Here is a 6543-nt window from a genome sequence, read left to right on the forward strand (position 1 = left end):
ATATTTTTTAAATTAAACTTTTTATTTAAGAATATCCTCAATTAAAGAAAATTTATTAAAAACAAATCGTTTTGCAATTTTCCTTCTTTAAAATACATTTTTTGTTTTTAATTTTTTAAAATTTCTTAAATAAAAAAATTTAATAAAAACTTTTTCTTTGCACTTTTCCTCCTGCTCACTGGCCACGGATCGCCTCGTCACGAGTTCTACTTCAGTAGCTCAACGCTGAAGGCCAAGGTTGACTGGGAGAGCGCCATGATGGAGGGAGGAACAGTCACAGTCTGTGTTCGCCATTTTTGAAGGTTATCGATGACGAAAACAACACGCAAGACGGAGTTTTATGTAATGCTCATGAGTATCTCCCGTATGCACATGCGCTATGATTTGGGGGCGGGGCGTCGGATAACCACCTATCTATCTACCTACAGTACTCAACTATACATACATACATATATATATATATATATATATATATATATATATATATATATATATATACATATATATATAACAAATATATAAACATATATACATTTTTACAGAATAGATTGCAGGTGTCCACATACACATGCACAGTGACACACACATGCAGAGAGGACAGACAAAGAGAGAGAGAGAGAGAGAGAGAGAGAGAGAGAGAGAGAGAGAGAGAGAGAGAGAGAGAGAGATTTTCTATACATGATTACCATTAACTTAGTTTGGTGAGGGATAATTTTCTGTTCCTTATAAATTAGGGTATTTTGGGGAGAGAGGAGAGAGAGAGAGAGAGAGAGAGAGAGAGAGAGAGAGAGAGAGAGAGAGAGAGAGAGAGAGAGATTTCGTCATTCTGACAGGCGACGACTAAGAACAAATCCTATTTATTTCGAAAATCCAAATACTTACGTAGGCTGAGTTTTCCTAGTTCCCTTCCCTAGTTTTATAAGTCAAGCAATAAAATCTGGTTATTGATAGTTATATGCATTTTGAGACTGAATGGCGTCCTCATTTATGTCAAAACACTTTTTAAAAAATATCTGGCTTCCTGGTTTATTAAATCTATACACTCTTCCAGTTTCACACTGTTGTTAACTGCAATCTATTCTGTAAACATAAATAAAACGGTATTTCTCTCTCTCTCTCTCTCTCTCTCTCTCTCTCTCTCTCTCTCTCTATATATATATATATATATATATATATATATATATATATATATATATATATATATATATATATATACAGTATATATATATACATATATATATATATTATATATATATATATATATATATATATATATATAATATAGTTAAAGGAGGTTAAAGGAAGGTTGAACTAAACTAAAGCAAAAGAAAAAAAAAGATTGATAAAGTGGTAGAAGGCGAACGAGATAAATGAGGAAGACGTAGAAGTATAAGAAAAGAAAGAGGAGAATTAAAGGATAACATAAAAGAGATTAGATAACGAAGGACTTCGAGAGTAAAAAAAAAAAGAAGAGACAAGAAGGTAATGGAAACAAGGAAGAAATGAGATGAGACAAAGAAGGACAACATAGAAGTAAAAAAAAAAGAAAAAGAAAATGAAGCATGAATGAAGGACGAAGCAAACGAGATGAGATAAAAGACAGACGTGAAAGTGAAAAAACGAAAGATAAGAAGGTAAAGGAAACAAGGAAGAAATAAATAATATGAAAAAGAAGACTGATATAAAAGTGAAAAGAAAAACAGAAAAGGAAAGAAGGAAGAAATAAATAAACTGAATAATAAAACGGACACACAACTGGAAAAATAAAAACAGACAGAAAAGGCGACGTGGTGGAATAAAACGCCCGAAACAGGCTTATTGGGCGTCCTTCTGTGACATCTCCACAGAAGCATAGCGTTCCCTTATATCTGAAGGACACGAGGACGGGGATAAAGCGTGACAGATATGTAAAAAAGACACATACACACATAAACACACATGCTGTACATATCTTTGGAGGCCGTCGTGGTCGTCGAAGCAGAATTTCCCCAAAAAGGACATTTTTGAGATCCTGCCTGTTTCCCCTAAAAGGATTTTTTTTTTTGAGATCCTTCCTCAGGATCTTAAGTGGGACTCGAAGGATTCCCTCGTGTTATTTCCCCTCCCCCTTGAGGGAAGTCCCCGGGTTCTTTGAGCACAACATCCAGTACCCAAACCATTTCGAGTGAGACTTGGATATGCCAGGGGGTACCCAGCCTTGATTCCAGTCCTGGTGGGGGGAGGGGTGTCAAAAATTCATCTGCATACAAATTCCAGTACTTATTTTCAAAGGGCATTGGTAATACTTCGACACCTCCTAGGCATCCTAACCGGGCCCCACCGCCCTCACCCAGGCTATGGCCATGGACGAAAATCCTTTCCGGGAATCCCCGGCGCCCTTTGGACATGATCAAAACCGAGTGGGTTCGAGGAAGGAATATTCCCGCAAAATTCTTTCCTACGTGCATGCGCACTTCAAATGCAGGGTGAGGTTTCGACTACGAAGAAAAAGAAGAAGAAAAAAAAAGAGATTTACGCTTTACGATCGACCTATAATAAGGAGAGGTTGTATTATAATTTTCATTTCAAGGCCTTCCTTCATAGTTTAAAAGTTAAAAACTTTAGTCTTGATAATATTTCAGGAAAGAAGTAATTTTAAGGAAGAGAAGCGGTTGGTATGATTATATTTCCATTGCACATGGACAAGTGGTACTCTTGCATTTCAGAGAGAGAGAGAGAGAGAGAGAGAGAGAGAGAGAGAGAGAGAGAGAGAGAGAGAGAGAGAAGAACAACTGCATTCTCCCTCCGCCTTTGCAAGTGCTACTACAGTGAGCGCAGATACAAAACCACAAATGGCGCCTTTCGGTGAATAACACACGTCGGTATGCCGAACAAGGTAACGCTGTTCGGCAAGAGCTCAATTCATAACAAACCTTCTGGGAATTCCAAACACTCGGAAGTTTCGTCAGGTGTCTGTAACAAGAAGAAGAAAGGAGGAGGAGGAGGAGGAGGAGGAGGAGGAGGAGGAAAGAGAAGGGGAGGGGGGAAGAAGAAGAGGAGGAGGGCGAAAAGGAAGAAGAAGAAGAAGAAGAGGAAGAGGAGGAGGAGGAGGAAAATAAAGAAGAGGAAGGAGAAGAAGATGAAGAAGAAAAGAAGAGGAGGGAGAAGAAGAAGAAGGAGAAGAAGAAGAAGAAGCATTACTCCATCACCGGAGTTGCTAAATTGGGCGGATGACGCCCTCCCCATCTTTCTTAAGAAGCGCGCGGTGCTGCGCAGCGTAATGCGGAGTTTGTTTCGAGATTTTGTGCAATTCCGCGAGAGAGTTGAAATCACGTGGATAAATCTGTTCCAAAAAAATTAATAGAATGACTGAAGGAGATCCTGGAATGGATTCCAGAAAGGGAAATGGAAAGGGCTTCCAGTTGTAGTACTCGTACTGCTGAAATGGAAAGTGAACCTTTACTGGACAGTGAAAAGAAGAGGCAATAAAAGGTTTTTGCCTTTTATTCAGATTCGCCGAGACGAGGTTTGGTGTCCAACCACTGTCAGGACTTCAATATATATATATATATATATATATATATATATATATATATATATATATATATATATATATATATATATATATATATATATATATATACATACATACATACATACATACATTGATTGAAAACGCTTCCCAAGTATGCAATACGATTCAGTAATTCTAAACCAATATCCATAAAATTTGTTGATATTCATCCTCTATTTTTAGACACACACATATATTTATATATATATATATATATATATATATATATATATATATATATATATATATATATATATATATATGTATATATATATATATATATATATATAGTAGTCATGTGACCCATTTACTAACCAGGTGATCTACAAAAAGGACACAGAGCAATGTGTTACGCAACATAAAGACATACGCGACAGGACCCCTTCTCGTAACGCGGACAGGACAAGAGCGTTACGCTACAATAACTTCACACACAGAGCGTCATTTCGCGAGCCGGGAGTTTGAAGGAGTAACTAGTGAAACGGAGTGGAGCAATGGAGTAGATCTACTCCGGAATATTAATGTGGACGAGAAAAAAATCACCTAAATTGAAGGCACAAGTTTACGTAATCGTCTGAGTTTCATCCGGACCAATCGCAAGTGCATTGGTTTCAGGAAGGACTGTGAGGGTGCCCTATCTCCCTCTCCCTCTCCTCCTCATTTCTTACCCTTATCCTTCTCCCTCCGTGGTTCTCCACCTCCTGAGCCTCACCCCTCCCTTCCTTAATCCCCTTCTTCCCTCCCACTCCGATATACCTCAGTCAGCCCGTACCTCCTCCCCCGCAAGAAGGTCACCTTGAACGAAGTCGCATCTTTCACACAGTCTTGCCTCTTGCCTTATCACTTGCTTCTGCCACGGGGTGGAGGAGGAGGAGGAGGGTGGGGGATGTTGGAGGAGGTGAAGCAGAAGGTGGAGGTTGAAGAGCATTCTACAGGAAGTGGCGCTGACGGCCCAATGGACAAAAAGATGAAGAAGATGATGACGACGGTGAAAAACACGAACGAACGAAGGGAACCCAGGGGAACTAGATCAAGGGTTTGGTTCTTCTTCTTCTTCTTGCGATACAGAAAAGGATCCAGCCGAGACGTGCTTGCACTGTCGCCGTGGCGCTTGCTTGCGATTTCTTGGAGAGGCGTCGAAGACCGAAATACGTGGGGTACTTTAGCACCAAAAGCAAAAACTCGGAGAGAAAAAGATGCTGCACAACATCTCGAAGTACGTCATCTATTTTCCTGGATAAAGCAGGAACGGTTGACAGAGGTACTGGCAGGTGTTGCAGAACTTCGAAGTCCATCAAGTAAGAGTCTCTCTCTCTCTCAATCTCTCTCTCTCGCGTAATAATGATCCTATTGCTCAAGATATTGTCCCCCTTGGCCACGTCGTGAGCCGAATATCTCGATGGAGTTTCAAGTTGCGCCAAGGTCGTGAGGACCCTGCTAAGGGATATATACTAAATTCTCTCTCTGTCTCTGTCTCTCTCTCTCTCTCTCTCTCTCTGTTCTGATGACTTGTTGGCATGCGCTCATACCCGATAAGGTATCCCCGAGTGGCTACAACAATGGAGAAGCAACACCACATTTTATTACTGCTTCTTGTATCCCTTCATCTTCGCAGGGCTGTCTGTCACCTTAGACGGGGGAGAAGGATACTGTATGCCCCACTGAGTCACGCTGGGTAAAGGGCATTCTGACTTTACTACGCTGAACACCACCACCACCAACAACCTCGAACTACTTGCAGTTGTTGTTGTTACTGTTGTTGTAGACCTATTAAAAGATTCCAGTACCTTGTAGTTTAGTAATAATTCATGTATTCTCAAACAAAGCTATAGTGCGTATGAAGTTTATATGGAACGAATTATAGGATACGCGTAAAAAATAGTACATTCATGTCTGAATATATTAGCAGAGGCTGACATGCTCGCCTTGTCGTAAGTCATATTTCTGTCTTCCTATGTCCGTCTGTCTGTCCGTCTGTCATTCTTTCGTAAGGATTTTCTCGTCGTTGACTACAACAATCTTGTTTCACCTGAACCTCGTTTTGCAAAATAACTACACGATTAGAGCCAATTCCCGAACCGAATGGGTAGGCCGTGCAAACGAGAAATGAACTAAAAACAGAGAGAACAGAAATCAAAACCAAAAAGAAAAGAGGACCAAAATTAACAGAGAACACGGATATCAAAACCAAAATGAGAAGAAGAAGAAGAAGAAGAAGAGAACACAGAGATCAAAACCAAAACGAGAAGGAGAAGGCCAGAATAAAAAGAGAACACAGAGATGAAGCCGAGAAGAAGAAGAAGAAGAAGAAGACCAAAATAAGCAGAGATCAAAATCAGAACGAGAAGAAGAAGACCAAACTAGACGACAAGGAAACCTTGTTCGTCTTTCTACCAGGTAGCAAGGTCGTCCGTCGCTCATGTCCTGGCGGTGGAGCCCTTATCAGCAAGGGCTTTTGGTGGTTGGCCTGCAAGAACCCCCAAGAGAGGAGGGGGAGGAGGAACCACACCCCTTTTTGGGGAGTCTATACAGTCTCACCTACACGTTCATAATTAGCGCGTAACTTGCTCGCACAGGTACGGTACAGAAATCAAGACCTCGTAGAGAGAGAGAGAGAGAGAGAGAGAGAGAGAGAGAGAGAGAGAGAGAGAGAGAGAGTCCACACTTGTTTGGATGCGTGTGTTTATGCATTCAAACATTGCTTGCATACTCGGTGATTATCATGGTATCCCAAAGTCAACCACCAATCTTTCATTCGTGTAGCATTTCTCTCCCCCCTTCCCCCCCCCCTTCTCTCTCTCTTCCTGCATCCAGTTTCCATGGGTTAGGATGTCACAGCACAAGTGAGAGAGAGAGAGAGGGGGGGGGGCGGGGAGACTGGAGGTGATTATGATCATCAAGGAACCACGAAGATGGATGGGAAATCATCCTACTAAGACATCCTTATACTTCTCTCCTTATCCCACCTGTTCGTCAGCATCATCCTTATC

General features: G+C 40.8%; 1 protein-coding gene across 4 annotated transcripts in view; it reads right to left on the reverse strand.

The window, feature by feature from the left end:
- Blimp-1 (PR domain zinc finger protein 1) overlaps positions 1-6543 on the reverse strand; it is a 68325-nt gene that overhangs the window by 36485 nt on the left and 25297 nt on the right. The gene's annotated exons all lie outside the window — the stretch shown is intronic.

Source organism: Macrobrachium rosenbergii, chromosome 3, assembly GCF_040412425.1.
Source record: "Macrobrachium rosenbergii isolate ZJJX-2024 chromosome 3, ASM4041242v1, whole genome shotgun sequence".
Classification (NCBI taxonomy): Eukaryota; Metazoa; Arthropoda; class Malacostraca; order Decapoda; family Palaemonidae; genus Macrobrachium; species Macrobrachium rosenbergii.